General features: G+C 40.9%; 1 long non-coding RNA gene across 1 annotated transcript; it reads right to left on the bottom strand.

The window, feature by feature from the left end:
• Nucleotides 1-1381: 1381 nt before the first annotated feature.
• On the bottom strand, nt 1382-17470 carry LOC121935480. The gene is made up of 3 exons (XR_006104804.1): nt 17317-17470; nt 9723-9854; nt 1382-1532 (listed from the first exon to the last, which is right to left on the bottom strand). It is a non-coding gene; the product is annotated as an uncharacterized LOC121935480 (long non-coding RNA).
• Nucleotides 17471-18019: the final 549 nt, after the last annotated feature.

Raw genomic sequence — 18019 nt, 5'->3', positions numbered from 1 at the left:
GGCAGAAAGATTTTACCTCCATAAAGCATAGCGTCATTTCCTTGTTTGTACATGACATGATGTCCTTTATTCCATCAAAGAGGCTAAATGTATCAATTGCAGTGGGTAAAAGTGTAAGCTATAAACCAGGAAATCTCTAGCTCAAACTGCCTCTCACACATGAGCTTTAGGCAAATAGCTGTTATCTCAGCTCTCAGTGAGCAATGCAGAAATAATAACACTGGCTTACCTGTTTTATACTGTTAAAAGGATTACAGAGATAATATAAGTGAAGGGACTGAAATGTTAAAATACAGTAATGAACTTTATTGAGTTGTTCATAGAAAATGTTATGACATTCATTCAAAGGTTGCCCTGTCTTTAGTTCCCTTGCTTTCCACTTTGAAATCTACGTTTACCATCCTTGTCTACTACTAGTATAGGTTGTGATTGGCCTCTGGACAAAATTCAAAGTGTTGGTCCTGATCTATAAAACTCTTTGCATCTAAGGACCTCTTGTTCTTCTGTAAAAAGAAGTAAGTTGAAAGGTAACTAGTTATAAAATCAGTTGCTTAAAATGAATTCCTTTTTCTAGTTACGAAGGTGTAACTAAATTGCATTATGAATATGGCAAAGGATAATTTCATTCCTTCTGCAGTGTAATGGTAACATTTTAGTTGCTTTTATAGTTACAGGGATGTGACCTTACTAAATGGTGGAGGAGGAATATCACACAGTTTAAATGCTGGCTGGTACTGTGCCTTTAAATTAACAATTTAAAGTTGCTTTTGAGAGATGAGAAAGTAAAAAATGATGTGTATCCTCCCACATTTCACAGATGAAAACTGGGACATATGTGGCCAAACAACATTCGAGTGTGGTTAAAATGGTTAAAGTTATTAACGAAGAAGAACAGACAAGCTATTAACAAGGAAGAACAGGTAAGCTAGGAGTGGCTGCAGGAATTTGCATTTGCCTGACTCTACAGGGAAGGGCAATATTCTGCCCCCTCATCTTCTGTCCCTCCACTGAGTTAATTGCATACAAACTACTTTTGCATTTCAAACTCTATTTGCAGCAACTGAAGTAAGCTGAGAACAAAGAGGAAAAATGGGAGGAGGAGAGAGAAACTGGGACATTTTAAAGGCAGCTGAAAAAGTGGGACATCAAAGAATTAATCCAGACTGTTCATACCAAATCAGGACAGTTGGAGAATATGTCAACATATTTAGGACATAGGCCCAGTCCATCATCTAATTATCAAGAGATGCACTTGAACTTACTCTCAGGATGGTACCCACCAGTGAGGGTGGTTGCATCATGCTGGTTCTGCAGCCCACCCGGGGTTGGGGCAGATGCTGTTGGCTCTTGGTTGATGAGGAAATGTGGATGGCTATTCACAGAAAAGCTCTGGCCTACGTCTCGCTGTTCCAGTGCTGATGTGTCCAGTTTGGCTGGTGTCACGGGAAGGTTATAGCTATCATGCAGAACTGGAATGCAGCACAGATCCTGGGTAGCAGAGGTTTACGCAGGGGTCTAAATTTACTCCACACCTGGGAAAGATAGAAAGGCAGGACTGTTGAAAGCTGTCTCAGTGCCAAGATTAAAAAACTGTTTTAAACAATTAACCCATGACTCCTGCCCAAAGCTGAGAAAACATTTGCATAAGTCCCTGTTGTTCCTGCCCAGAGTTTGGGAAAGTTACTGTTTCTCATTACAGCTCCCAGTATCTCTGGCTATACAGGCTGGAGTTCTGAGATATGTAGTCCTTCCTAACCAAAAGAAAGAAAGAAAAGAAAGGAAAAGAAAAGGGGGAAAAGAATACAGCAGACAACAAAAGAAAAAGAAAAAGAGCTGCAACCTCTGTGCATGTCTACACTATCCCCCCAATACCCATATTCACCTCATAGCCAGTGTGACCCAGGCTCACAACGTTCATGAAGATTTACTGGCAATGCAGGGCTATTCACCAAAAATTGAATTAAGAATGAATTGCCTTTCACCCCACATTTGCCTGGAAAATCCAGATGATCATATTTGTAGTTAGCATGTGGCCAAAAATACTGTGTAATACAGGACACATGATCATTCAGGATTGCCATTTTACACCAACAAACATTTGAAAGAGAAAAATGTGTGGCAGGCTACTCTTGGCTTGCCATAGTGAGTTTTGTTACTATGGGCCAGAAAAATGTGCTGCAGGTACAAGGTGGGTATGAGTTTTTCTGCCAATGCAGACGTGCCCAGAGTCTGTCTGTCCCATATCTGTAACCCACAAGGTCCCATTTCTGTCCCAAACCTGGATATAATATCCAGGGAAACTGGGTAGTAATTAACCTTTGTTCCTTCATCCACCAGGTGCCTATTCCTGTTGGTCTACTAGAAGCATCATCCAATACTGGCAGATACCTGCAGTTGTTGACTTTTCTTTGATTAAGGCCTTTTTATGATTAAAGACTTTGTGGTTCAGATGGTCTCAGAAAGTGGCACAGGATCAGCTAATCTGCCAAGTCTGGTTCAAGAGTGGAAACCCAATTACTTTCCTCTTCTGGTGGATCTGGGCCATACTTTTGATGTTGGGGCATCAGGAAAATAGAATATGAGTTGCTTAAGTTTTTCCTGCAGGCAAGGGAGGAGCATTGAAGACGTTGGCATGACGTTTGGTTATTTTATTACTGGGTATGTTCTGGGTTTACAACACTAACAGCTGAGCAGTCATGAGAGAGAGAAGGTATATGAGGATGCATAAAACATCACGTACTGGCTGGTTTGTGCCAGGTGGCAAGTCTGCAGGAAGATGGACTTTGCTCCCTGGATCACAAGGTTACTGAGGTTTTGGCATCACAGCCTGAATCAAAATATGGAAAGAGATGTGGAAGGAGCCAGTGGGACTGAGTTTGATCTTGCTTAAGGTCTATGATTCTATTCTATCCCTTTAATTGCACCATTACCTTTTGCTATGCCACAGCCAAATGTGGAAACTGTACTTTTATTTTTAGACAACTGGCTATGGTATCTGCAGGATTCTGGGTGCTAGATTCTGGGAGCTATAGTCTAGAAAAATTACTTCCCTAACCTCTGGAACAGGATCTGAGCAGAAAACGTGGAGACAAACAATGTATAACTTTGAATTAAATACAGGTATACAATTTAATGTTGTGTTTCTCTCTTTTGAAAACTGCAATTACTGGGCAGGGTGTGTGTGTGGTAGAGATGGTGACCTGAACAAGAGTGTGGGGAGAAGGGAGTGGCAGCCTAATCCTTTCATGGGTGCCACAGATGAAAACAGCACTCACAAAACTGCAATTTGCATTGGATGATGAGTTCTCATTATCACCAAGGACAGCTTCTCTCCCATGACTAGACTTGGAAAAGTTACTCTTTGGGACTCCAACTCCCAGAATCCTCAATCAGCTATACTCCACAAAAGTACCTTTTCCAAGATCTATCCCTGCCATTATGAAGATGGTTGACAATGGAATGGCCTGGTACTCCAATTTGAAGCAAAGCATTAAAAGAAACATGTTGTTGTGTGTCTTCAAATTGTTTCCAATTCATGGCAGTCCTAAGCAAACTTGTCATAGGGTTTTCTGGGGCTGAGAGTGTGTGATTCACCCAAGGTCACCCAGTAGGTTTCCACTGCCTAGACAAGAATCAAACCCTGATCTCTACAGTCGTAATCCAATACTCAAACCACTACACCATGATGGTATATACTAAATGCTTTTTTCTTGATTTCTTCCTACTTATTCCCAGATGATGGAGCATGTAAACTCCTGCCTAGTGAGATAACTTGCAGCAATGCACATGTACGCTCTTTGTGCTTCTGGAAGTATGCTATGCTCCAGCTGTCCTTTTCCCACAAAAACTCCCCATCCTCTCCTCCTACTGAATCCCAGCACCTGTTCCTGGTAAGCTACTGTGCCTATTTTAGCCTTTCGAAGAGATGTCACAGATGCCTTTCTACTCTTTGTTCATAAGGACATATCCTCTATATTTGCCATTATGGAAGTTTCAGCCATTGGTGCACTGCGCATGTCTGCTAATCATGTTCCCGAACTGCAAAGAATAAAGATAGCAAAATAAAATTTATTACTTCAACACATTTGTTTTAATCACGTTAACTCAATTGTGCTCCACAGCTCAAAAGAACACTGAAAGCCACTGCAAAGCCGATCTTGGCAATAAGAATGGATTGCAACCACCGCAATGCATTTTGGGTAACCTGAGTTGCTTCTTCAATAGCAGTAATACAGCATGATTGACTTCCACACTCTCTTAATTATGCTTGATTCCCGCTATCATGAATGAATTCACAGGAGTTCCCCGTGAATGAAGTTTTGCTCTCTACAGCCACTGCGGCTACAGATTTTGCGTAACATCATGTGATAATACGCAGCGCAATTGTACTCCTCAAACTGCTTCTTTCCCTCCATGTGATAATCTCCTGAGAGTATTCAATGATCACAGTTTGCTGGTCTATTGGGGTGGAACAGTGTAACTGGGATGAAGATCAGCAGCACTGTATACTACAACATTGCAGCCTTCATTGCTTGTTACTGGTACTTTCCTATTTACATACACTGTAGGCTGTTTTCAGGGCTCTGGTGGGAAAGCAAGATACAGATCTACTTTTAAAAATAAATTTTAGAATCTGCCCTGGAAATACAGTGGGCCCTTGGTATCTGCTAGGGTTTGGCTCCAGGACCCCCTATGGATACCAAAGTCCATGGATGCTCAAGTCCCATTAAATACAATGGCATAATGAAATGGTGTATAAAATAGCAAAATCAAGATATGTTTTTGGGAATGAATCTCTTTTTGGAATATTTTCAAGCTGCGAATGCTTGAATCTGGATTAATAAATCTGTTGCTATGGAGGGCTGACTGTACAATCAATCTCTAGGAGGCCCATGAGAGGATGAAAATGGTTCTTTCAACCATGTCCTGAAACTGAAATGAACTCAGCAACTTTTGGATTAGAGGATGGGCTTCTGAGGTAGAAAGTTCCCATTTCCAGGAAAGCTTAAGCCCCTGATCCAGGTAACCACTAACTACAGTACCTAATACAAAAGACAAAGGGTCCAAAACATTTCTTCTTTGAATCAGCATGAGCTCAGCCTTCCCCCCCCCCCCCATCACATGTCCTGTTTAAGTCTGGGAAAGTGCAATAAAAGAGTCATTTTACAACAGGAGCAACTCCCTAGCAGATCTTCTTTCCTTAAGCAGGAAGGATGGCTTTGCGTGTCATTGGCTGAGCATGACACTACTACACTTCCATGAGTGTTTGTTTGCGGTTGAAATCAACCTCCATCCTATTTTCTCTTCTGCCTTGTGACTGTCATTGAGGGCCACAAGGTACCATGAGAAAGATGGCCATATAATCCAACAGAATATTCTATTAAAACTTTTTGTTTATTTCCCTTCATTTTATTTCCTCTTCATCTGTGGTTACAGAAGTTACCTTTCCATTATGAAAGTGGAAGATCCCTGAAAGCAGTTTTTGAATGCTTTTAAGTCAACAGTCCGATGATGCTTCCAGGCTCTAAGTATTAGTATTGCTCTTCCACAGTTGGCTGTAAATGGAAATGCAGCTGACTTTCCACACTATTTAGGAGAACTTGAAAATGTTACCCTTTTGAACTACAAATCTCCAGATCTTCCAGCCAGCATAGCCAACTGAGAATGTTGGTGGTAGATTCTGAGATTTGTAATCAAAACAGAAATTTCCTCTAAGTACTGCTATTTAGTATACAGTACTGTGGTTTTTCATTCTGCTCAGAGTTAGGAACAAGCATATTCTAATGAATGAGTTATTTATTTAATATTTATTATTTTATGCATTTTATTTATATGCTGCCCTTTTCCAAACTGGACCCTAGGCGTCTCACAAAGGATACTTAAAAACAATGACAATAAAACTGTGCACTTTCAAAACACAATTAAAACACTATGCATAGCCTTTCCCCTTTTTGAAATAGCTAAGGCATACCAAAGTTACATTACAATTGTGGTATAATGAGGAATAATGCTTCTCCTTTTTTTTTTTTAGAGTAACTATACTTGTACTGTAATTATTTGTTGTTGTTGTTGTTTTATATAATTAAAAAGTCAGCTCAAGATCCTATTACAGTATCCACTGGGGTAAGGTTTGAGGATCCCCTGTTGATATCAAAACTCATGGATATTCAAGCCCCATTAAATAAAATGGAATAGTAAAATGGCACCCCTTACATAAAATGGCAAAATCAAGGTTTCCTTTTGGAATGTATATATTTTAAAAATATTTTCAAGCCATTGATGGTTGTATCCATGGATAAAGAATCTGTGGATCTGGAGGGCCAGCTGTATGTCAAACTGCTCATGGAACACCAGAATACCACAAGTGGTTTGGCAGTTTCATTTCATTTATATCTCGACCTTACTCTTCATAGAGGACCCACTTAAAGTCACAGATGTTCGTGTTGAAGTCACAGATGTTTCACTGTTTGAGCAATAAAGCAGTGAGAACTTTGTTGCACAAGCAGAAGTCATGTTTTCTGAATGGGGATTGCTGTGTGTGCAACTGCAGTACAGTTTTACTATGCTGGTGGTGCTTTCTGCTCTGCCACTGTTCTGTTGGTTCTCAGCATATCATAATTACATTCATATAATGTAAAAGTAAAGAGTTACTTTCCAAAACCCACAACTGTAATGATAGCTATCTATTTTGGGGAGGCTTAGAATGCTAACTCTCAGTAGTTGTTTTGAAAAGTAATTTTAAAAGCTCCTGCTATGATGCTATCATAAAGCAGCCAAAATAACCTAAAACACCAGATCCTGTCTGATATTGGAAGCAAAGCAGGGTCAGCTCTGGTTAGTACTTGGATGGGAGACCACCAATGAATACCAGATGATGTAGGCTATATTTCAGAAGAAGGATCTGGCAAAACCACATCTGAGTATTCCTTGCCTAAGAAAACTCTACGAAATTCGTGGGGTCAAAAAGCAACTTCAAGGCATATGCATACACACAGAGAGAGAGAGAGAGACAAATGGTTCCATCTACAGCACTAGGCATAGCCATACTGAGGAAGATACAGTTCACAAGAAAAAATATATATTTACAATTCAATCATTTTGTTTTTTTAAAAAGCCCTATTGTTTCATTTTAAATATAAGACTTATTTAATAAAACATTACGGCTTTTAATAAATTTGTGGTTGGATGAGTAGCTCTGAAATGTTTAATGAGAACAATACCAACAATACCGCTCAAATGGTAGTGACCAGAAATGCATTGTGGTCAGAATACACAGACATAACTAAATGAAAGCTATAATGCACATTCATTTACAAAGTAATCCCATGCATATTTCTTCATGAGAAAGGCCCATTGCTTTCAGTGAAGTTGATTCAAAAAGTAAAGAGGTGTAAGAATTCACCCAGGGAGGGGGGAGAATTCTGTAGCTCTTGGGCCCTTCCAACATGCCATCACAGTTGGCTCCATAAAAAAAGAGGAACTCAGCTCCATAAGATCGCGGGAGACATGATTCCCGATTAATTACCCTCCCCAAACCCCTGTAATCTAAGGGGTTATTCAGACAGTGAAAATAATCCAGGTAGAAACAGGGTTGAATCTTTGTTGTTCACATGCATTTTGAATGCATCTGATTAAGTTTATTTTTTTGGGGGGGGGGACTGCCAAAAATCCCACTTAATCCAGGATAATCAATGTTGTTGTTTTTTCAACATCAGTTTTGGATTCTCGGCTGTGTGATTCATCAATGCGAATAAATTCTGCATGCCTTGAACATGCTTTGAATACATTTGTACTATTGGCTCCATCTTTATTCAAGTGCTACCATGTGTGAGCAACCGAATTTGCAGAGATGTGCAGAGATATGGTTCCATAGTGTGAACAACAAAACTGAAATGTGTGACTGAGATTATTCTCATTGTAGCCCTAAAAATAAAGTGTGAATGACCTCTAAGATAGGTGGATGACAACTTACTACTAGCAGAAAACATCATGGACCTAAGGAAGGTCAAGGAAGAAAGTGTAAAGGCAGGCTTGTTACTGAACATAAAGAAAACCAAAATTATGACCATGGAGGAGTAAAAGCAAAGGTTGCCCCTTTGACAAGGTTGTCAAGTTACTAAACCAAAGAACCAGTGTTGTCAAAGACGGCTCTGTGGTCATGTGGCCAACATGACTGCACAGAATGCTGTTACCTTCACACTAAAGTGGTACCTATTTATCTACTTGCACCTTTACATGCTTTTGAACTGCTAAGCTGACAGAAGCTGGGACTAGTAATGGGGTCTCAAATTACTGACCTGTCGATCTTGCAACTGATAGAGTCAACATCGTAACCACTGAGCCACCACATCTCTATGTTTTTAAATGATCCACATTTACGGAGGACCTACATAAATCCAAACTAGACAATGAGGAAATCAAAATAGTTAAAGATGTCCTGTACCTTGGATCAAACATTGATCAGAACAGAGACTGTAGTCAAGAAATCAGAAGAACACTATGAATGGGAAGGGCAGTGATGAAAGAACTTGATAAAGTGTAAAAGATATATAACTGAGCACTAAAGTTAAAATTATCCAATCCATTGAATTTCCCTTTACCATGTATGGATGCAAAAGCAGGACACTGAAGAAAGCAGATAAAAAGAAAATCAACTCTTCTGAGATGTGGTGGGGAAGAAGAATGCTGAGGACACCATGGATGGCAAAAAAAAGGCAAACAAATGGATCCTTGAACAGATCAAGCCTGAACTCTCCCTGGAAGCCAAGATGATTAAATTGAGGCTGTTGGATTTTGGCTACATCATAAGAAGGCAAGAATCATTGGAAAAGACAATAATGCTAGGAAAGCAGGTACAGAGGAAGACTGCATGCCAGATGGATGGACTCAATCAGAGAAGTCATGGACATGAATCTGCATGACTTAAACAGAAGAGTGGAGGATGGGGGGCTTGGAAATGTCTCATCCACAAGGTTGCCATGGGTCGACTCACATAAGAAACACACATATGCTTGGAAGAGGTTCATGACAGTAAAAACAGAACATCAGAAGTGACCCAGTATTAAATATCAGACCCGAACTAAAAAATAAGTGCTAGTTTTGGGAAAATGGATGCCCACCCTTTTTGGCAAGCTTAAGTACTATTATGCAAATATTTATTTTAACATCTATATAGCCAGAAGAGAGCCAGAGTGGTTTGAATACTGGACTACAACTCTGGAGACCAGGGTTTGAATCCCCCTCTCAGCCATGTAAACCCAATAGTCTTGGGCAAATTGCACTCTCACAGCCTCAAAGGAATGCAAAGGCAAACCTCCTCTGAACAATTTCTGCCAGGAAAACCCCATAACAAGTTTGCCTTAAGTTTGCCATAAGTCAGGAATGACTTAGCAAGCAAACAACAAGAGCCAGAAGAGCAATTGTACAGATCAATTTAAAAACCAAAGAGGCCATCATACTGAATATTAGAGGAGACATTATTCTTATTTATTGCTGATGATCTGCAGGCAGGGACTAGATGCAAAAGCAAGCAGCTGTGAGTTTGATAAAATGGTGAAATGAATGCATGTATCTTCTGATATTGCTTACAGCTTGAAATGTACAGGAAACACTGGTTATTGCTTTTACAATAATAAAGGTTCTTTTAAATATTAAAGAACACGGGCTTATGATAGCCATCAGAAAGGTTCTAGAAAGGTATTGCAAATATAGATCGGATTTACCTGCCTGATATATCATGGCATACATGGAAATCATGCTTCTTGGAAAGACAACAGCGCTAAAAACAGTCCACGCCTGCAGTAGAGATTTTGCTACTGGGCCACACCTTTCCCAAAATGGAAACTTCTTGCAGTCTGGAAAAAAAGAAAAAGCAGAAGAACAGATGGAAAACCACGACTAAAATGATTACATGAGGAAGTTGTCTGGATGCTCTGTAAAAACACAGTGAACAAACTGTGGTGATTGTGAAGAGTGGATACACCACTTTTCTCACCTTGGCCATATCCATTTGAACTCAGCAGAACATATTCTGCTTAGAAACAAATATATATAGGAACAGTGCATGGGTGTGGCGTTATCATGCCACGTAGTAAATATACCTATATAGCACTTTTTTCCAAGCTGGGCTCACTTCCAATTTCAGAGTTCGTGTGTGGGAAAAGTGATTTGAAAGATGAAGGGAGGAAAATTAAAGACAGTGAAAAGGCTAAGCAACTCATAACCCTCCAACTGCCACTTTTTATTTTTACTTTTTATTATTTTTATTGAAAAAGAGAGAGAAGATACACACACACAAACATATACAATAATGGTTGTTGATAATCTTGCCATCTTTCCCATTTAATGTAAAATTAAATAATTATAAAACCATTAGTTCACTTCCATCTTAGCATTTTTGAGATTCTTCTTTATAGCCCAAGCTATAAACATAAATGTATATCTTACATTTCATACCTATTATGTCTTTTTAATTTTGTTTTTTCTTCCTACAAAAAGTTCTGTCTGCCGGGTCCTCTTCACTATTTATCAGTTTGCTTTTTTCATATTCAATTTTAGTTATTTTTCTTTTTCTCAACTTCTAACTCTTAGTTTAGGGTTCATAATCACATGTTCTTCTATTTATTTTTCAAAAGTTTTACAACTTTTCTCCAGTTGGATCTTCTGCATCCAGTTTTAGCTATTTCTAAAATGTCCCAATTTCTTTCTCCTATACTTCACAGATAGGAGGAGGGCATGTGCTGGCCAATCCATATCAGACTGTGGTCAAGATGACAAAAGTTATATATGGGGATGAACACACATCCTAGAGGAGGATGCAGCAGTTTGCTTTTGCCTGGGCCTACATGGAAGAGCAAGATTTCATCCCCCTCCCCTTGCAGAGTTGTTCTTGTTGTTTGCCTTCAAGTCACCAACTTATGGCAATTCCAAGATGAACCTATCATGGGGTTTTCTTGGCAAGCTTTGTTTAGAGAGTGCTTACCATTGCTTTCCACTGGGGCTGAGAGTATGTGACTTGCACAATGGGCTTCCATGGTTGAGCAGCAATTCGAACCCTGGTCTCCAGAGTCCAGGTCCAACACTCAAACCACTACATTGCCCTTGCTCTCATTAACTACTTACAGACTTCGAACTCAGATTGGTAAACTGAAAGCAAAAGGAGAGCGTGAAAGAAGGAGAGAGAAATCAAGGCACTTTCAAAGCAAACTAAAAAGTGGGAGAACAGAGGATTGAGCTTACACTTTATAAACCACTTAGGGAGTGTTGAAGTGCACTGATAAGTGGTATAGAAATGTACTTGCTATTGCTATTGATTAATCAGGACAGTCCCTGCCAAATTGGGACAGATGGAGGGCACACTTCTGAGCATCTGGAAATTTGTTTCATCTGTGGATTGCATTAGATGCTCTCCAGTTTCTGCTTCTTTTACCAAAGGAAAAGCAGTTCTGTTGTTCTCTTAATTTTAAAGGCTTAACTCTCAAAAAAGTAACAGAAAGTAATGGAAAAAATAACAAGCAGAGTGAGAAGTAATGAAACAAGTTACACTATAATGAGTAACAGAAACAGGCACCTTTTAAAACACTAGAAAGCCAGCAGCATTTGGTGATTTGAATTCTGGACTAGGAGACCAGGGTTCAAATCTCCACTCAGCTTTGGAAATCCACTAGCTGATCTTGGGTATGACTCACTCTCTCCAAAAAGCAATGGCAAACTTCCCCAGAGTAAACCTTGCCGAGAAGAAGACCTTGGGATAGGGTCACTATAAGCTGGAGTCAGTTCAAAATCATGTAACAACAACAGTGAACATTTCCCCCCTATTGTTATGAGTTTTAACCAGATTTTTTTAAACAAAAAAAAAATCAGCCATGTTGTGAACTTCTTTAATGTTTCCACTTTTGAGGGGCAGGAACTGGGTTATATATACAATAAATAAATAAATGACCATTGATTGGAACAGACTCGGGTTTAAACACTGTCATAAGAAATCTGAATCTGCATCACGAACACAGTCCACTGGGAAATGGTCCTGTCACACTGAATAAGAGCATCAAAAACAAAACACAGGGGCTGCATTAAAGAGAACAGCGAAATATTATACACCTCAATCACATTTTGCAAACTAGTAGATGTGTGGCTTTTATTTCTTTCCTGTGACAAGAACATGCTTTGTTTGTTCAAGTTTCTATGCTTGTGTTTTGTTTTTGTTTTCCAGGAATAGAATTCCTTTTTACAAAGACTATTGGGACAGTGGTGGAAGCAAGTTGGTAAATCTAAAGCTTGGATCACAACTCCAAGAACACTTTAGCCAGCATGAACACACATGGTGACCTCGGGACAAAACTCTGGGCACAATCCAAGGGCTCTACTCTACAGAATGGGTAGGAGGGCCTTCAGTGCACCAGAGCTGTCTTCCCACATTTTTAAAGAAGCAAAGAGTGTCCCCTTGACCATCCAAAGACCTTTTCAAAATACCTGACTTCACTGACATGAATAAATATCTCTTCTATAGACATTCGTTTTGATCTAGTGTGTGTATGTGCTTCAAATCACATGTTCATGTATGGTGACCCCATACATTTCATAGAATTTGTTTCTTAGACTAAGCGGCTGAACAGATGACCCTTAAGGGGCAGCTTGCAGTTGCCTCTTTCTTCACTGGATTCAGGCCGTGATCTGGCTTTTCCACAGCGCAAAAAGGAGCAGCAAAACGTGGTTCCTTTTTGCGCTGCAGAAAGGGTGCCATAGCCATTGGTCAAAGCTCCTTTGGTGCTGTGTCATCTGGACGCAGCACCAGAGGAGTGCCACGATGCCACCCACTGTGTAGTCGGGTACATGGCGTGATGGCAGCATCAGGGTTTGTGTTATCACAGCTGAAGCCACATCTCCCTTCAACTGCTACAGACCTGTGTTGCCTGATTCAAACTCTCCGCCACAAAGCCCCTTTGGCTGCATAAAATGGCAAAGCTGAAGATACTCCTCTGAACTCCCTATCTTCCAAAAAGGCAGCACTGGCAAAGAGGTGCAGTGGGGCAGCCATTTTGAAGTAACAGAATAGCAGCAGTGATCATGGAACATCAGAAAATAAACTGATATTGACAGCTGACCTCCCCATTCTTGACTGGGCTAAGAGAAGCTGGGCCAAGAGAACTGTAATATTTTCTGTCAAGGTTTGTTGTTGTTGTGGGCCTTCAAATCATTTTTTATTTATGGAGACCCTAAGGCCACCCTATCACGGCACATTTCTCCAGAGGGAGTTTGCCATTGCCACCCTCTGAAGCTGAGAGAGGGTGAGTTGTCCAAGGTCACTCAGTGGGTTTACATGGCCACTTCAGGACTCGAACCCTAGTCTCCAGAGTCATAGACCACTACACCACATATTGCCTCTCGCTGTTAGGATAGGATGGTGATAATTATGGTACACATCCCAGCAATCCATACAGGATATTCCAAAATCATAGCTAGCTGCTGACTGCTCAGTTTACATACCATCGGCTGCCAGGCAAATCTATAAAAGCCACTTATTCTCTTTCAGTCCCTGACGCCTGTACATATACCCATCCATCCATCCCCATCACCCCCTTTCCCAATCCCAACCATTTAGAAGGAAGGGCACAGACCGTGCTGCTTTCTCAGTGTCTCTTGGGGTCCTTTGGTTTTTCATTGTCCCAGAGAAAGAAAGATGCGGTGCCTTCAGTGACTCAGCTCAGCTCTCAGATTCCTTGGCTGCCACCCGTGTCATGTAGCTTTGCAGCTTCTCTTGGCCCAGTTCCTGCTGGCATACTACCGGTAGTTCTGCCTGGGAACAGAGCCGGCTCTACCATGAGGCAAGGTAAATTGGCAGAGCTTAATCATCAGTGAGTGTGGCAAGCAGGGAAAAAGAGAGATCTGACCTTTGTGGCACAAGCTGGCAAGATAGTTTTAAAAGAAAAACATTATTGAAATGAAGTTGTCCCTGCAGTAATTCTCATTTGTTTCAGTAACATCACACAGGCAAATTTACGGTTGCAATGTATCATATCTTAACTGGCAGCGAGTTTGCCTTTTTGCCTTACTGCTACAGATGCCAAAAAAGTGGTTCAGCTTAGCTTCCATAAGTATTGTCCTCACTTCCCAAATTTGCAAAGGTATCCCACACAAAAACATTGATAAAGTAAAGGGAAGACTTCAACCATCCTTACACAACATGTTCTCCTCCAGATGTACTGGACTGCAATTCCTGTCATTCCCAATGCATACCTTCTGACTTTTCACAGGTGAAAAGCAGGATGCATGTGGCCAAGCAACAACAGAGAGAAAGGCAGGGTATACGTTTTTTAAAAATGTAATTCATCACACAGAGAATTGTGGAGTGTTGAAAGACAAAATCCTTCTCTCTGTAATGTTTTGGGACAATTCCTGATTTATGTAGGGGAGTCAAGTGCCCAAGTACCCTAAAGACACCAGATCCTTTCTGATCTTGGAAACTAAGAAGTGTCAGCCCTAGTTAGTACTTGGATGGGAGACTGCCAATGAATACCAATGAATACAGTCACCCCTCCTAACTCACGGATCTCAAATCAGCAACCTCAAATACCCGTGGAGGGGCGACCTCCACTATTTCCTATGGCACGCATGCCTGGCGGACGTATCCGGGCTGCGCACACGGGAGCACACTCCATTCAAGCCTATGAAACTTGAATATGCACAAACCTCTGTTTTCACAGGGGGGTCGGGAACAGATCCCCCATGAAAACGGAGGGTCAACTGTATTTTCTTAGCTCCACCACTTCTTGACATTCCTTGCCTAAGAAAATGATGTGAAATTCATAGGGTCGCCATAGGTCAACAGGCAACTCAAAGGCACATGCACATACACACACACACACACACACACACACGAACCTTGGGGCTGGTTTGTCATACCCTTCAGATGAAAATCTAGATGGGTGTGTGGCCAAGCAACATCCAAGTATGGTCAAGATGGTAATAGTTATTTAGGAAAAAGAAGACATCTGCTGGAGGAAGCTGCAGTAGTTTAGTGTTTGCTGAACCCACTGGGAAGGGCATGACTCCACCCTTCCCTTTTCTTCCCCCACTGAGTTAACTGAGTGCAAACTACTGTACTTTTGCAATTTGAACTCACTTTGCAGCAACTGAAGTAAGTCCAGGAAGAAAAGGGAAAGTGGGTGGAGGAGAGAGAACTGGAGGTGTTTTCAAAGTAGCTGAAAAAGTGACACAAAAACTGAGGGCTGCAATTTCTCCACTTCTGGACTGGGAGCATATTAAATCCATTTGATAGGATTTTCTATAGTTCTGTGCCTTTTAAAAACCAATCCTAATTTTTTTTAAAAAAAACCTAGCAAAACATAACAAAGAAGCAATGACCAATGTAACAAGCTGCTTGAAAAACAGCATAATAAGTAACAGTAATGAATTACTTGTTAAACAACTGAGCCATTAAAAGAAATAAATAACTTTTAAAAAGTAAGGGTCAGCCTCTTTAAAGAAACTCCATGATGGCTTTCTTCACAGTTGAGAATAAGAGGGAATCTGTTGATGTGATTTAACAGCAATATTTCATACAGCATGCCATCCTATCACTGTCTTTCCTTTGTATATTTTTAGGCTACCGTCCAATGTCTATTCTAACCAGCTCTTTATCTCTTCTAGGCAAGCATTAGCACATTTGCCATTCAATCTGCTAAAGAATTCTGAACCTTGCATAGTTCTTTGCCAGAGATCCATCAAAGGCCATTGCATCTTTCAATCTCGTGGGACCAACCTGACACCTTATATTAAATCCAAGTAGGCCTTACTCAGGTGCCAGACTTTTTGCCCTTAAGCCAATTTCCTGCTGCCAAAGAACAATCTCTGTGCCAGCCAGGTAGGAATCAACTGCTACCTGGCTCCAGGCTGACCCCACCCAGAACAAAATGTCTAGCTGTTGTGTAAAATAGCGGGGGTGGAATGGACAAGGTGAAAGGATATTTCCCCCCCTCTCTCCCCAGAAAAGCAGTTTGGTCTGGTGGTTACTAAAAGAGATGGAAATCAAGGACAATGAGCTGTGTACTTCATTGAAACCTTTCTACTGACTGCTGGCAACCCCCTCTGGGTCAGGAGACTGTGCCAAACCCTGCTCTACATGTTTTCTAAGAGCCTTAAGGACTAGAAATCTCATATATTATGTATGTTAAAAGCATAGGTTTCAGTGAATGAACACAGAAGACACCAGTGTCACTCCCCCTGATGAATGCAATATTCCATCCATGCACAGTGCAATGACAGAACTGTGAAATCCAGTTATATTCTGACTACACTTTGCTAAATGACTTAGGAAAGGAGTGATGTCTTTTCACCATGTGCCACAGCAATCTCAATCATCCTGCAAAAACTGCCACAGGACCTGGTAGTCGCTTTTGCAGGCTAAGATGAAGGAGGCCCCCCCAAAGTCATCCAATGTGAAATCTCCCCCTTCCCTCCCGCCATTGGAGAACCATCCTCTGGCACGCAAGCCTCGGCGCATTTCACCGGGGGCCTTATTATGAATGCTACTAATGAACCATGAAAAGCTATTAACTGCGTCCCGGCTAATCAAACTTTTAGCCGAAAGGGAAGGGAAAGCAAACTCGTTCTTTCTTGCTGTTTTGCTCTTTTTCCAAAGTTATTTTAGATTAATAATAATAACAACAATAATAATAGCATTTTAATTCATGGAAGGAAGAGGCAGGTATGGCGGGGGAGAGCTTTTCTCCATCTTTCCTTCTATGGCACCTTTGAACAAAATGCAGTGTGTGTCCACATTGATGATGATGATGATGATGATGATGATGATGATAACAGTGAAAACAATAATAATACTTGCAATTATGCCTTCAGGCTCATATGTTCTTCTTCTCTGAAACCTTCTCACATACATTTTATGCAAGGAAAAGTTTAGAGAGCTAACAACTTTGGGTTGAAATAGGATCCTAGAGTTACCTAGCAACACTACATAGAAAACATGCTAAGATGGTCACTTTGTCTTCCTTCTGTGCTTGTCCCCAACCACAGGAGAGAAACCTACCCAACTGTTGGGGCTCAGGGAAGCTTGATCTGTTGAACTCTGGCCCAACATGCAAGCTACTCAATGCAAAGGCACCCCCTGAAACTTCAGACATGCAGCGTGCATACACTGCCTGTCGTACAACTTCCACAACATGTCAGAAAAACTCACTGTAAGGCAAAGGGGCCTGTCTCTTTCCACTCTTACCAAGAACCTCTGTGGAGTGGAATGATCAACACTATTGTTTGACCTTATAATCCCATTGTAGGTAAATCTGGCAAGTATATTTAACTTACTTTATCTTCTTCTTCTGCCCACTGCTCTCCTCATCCTCAGCCTCCTCTGTCCAGCACCAACCAGCACAGTACCGAATGAACAGCTGAAAACTTCTCGTCTTTCTTTGCTTTCTCTTTCTCTGCACACTGGTGAACAAAGCCTCTCCTCCAGCAGGTGCAGGGTAGAGAGGGCTGGTCCCATGGACTGCTGGGAATCGTAGTCTGCTGTTGAGCAAATTATTCCCCACCCCACCTTTCCTCCCCTTTTCTAGCTGAATTTTTCTCTCTTTAAATCTCTTCTTCACTTTCTCTTGTTTTGGCGTCTGAAGACGTGACAGGATTTGTAATCCGATTCACCAGTTCCCCATTTGCATCTTCCAGACTTTCACTTTGTTTTTTATTTGCATTCTCCTCGACTTGTCTTTGATTTGCATTTTGCACAAGATTTTCCTAATTTAAAGCATATTCAGTATTTCCGGGACCACAGCAATCCTCTTATTTTATTTTATTTTATTTTGTGTTATTTATTGGATTATATCCCATCATTCCTTCAATAATCTCAAGGCAGTGTAAGTGGGTCTCCTGCTTTTCACCATATCCTCACAAAAATCTTGTGAAGTGGGTTGAGCTGAAGACTTCTGCTGCCAAGTTCATCTCTTGAGATCCATTTCTCAGAGGGGGACTAAGATGTGGATCTCCCAGCTCCTGCTTACAGCACTCTAAC

The sequence above is a fragment of the Sceloporus undulatus genome, chromosome 6 (assembly GCF_019175285.1).
Source record: "Sceloporus undulatus isolate JIND9_A2432 ecotype Alabama chromosome 6, SceUnd_v1.1, whole genome shotgun sequence".
Lineage (NCBI taxonomy): Eukaryota > Metazoa > Chordata > Lepidosauria > Squamata > Phrynosomatidae > Sceloporus > Sceloporus undulatus.
Note: the sequence above shows the minus strand (reverse complement) of the source record. Positions and strands in the feature narration are given on the sequence as shown.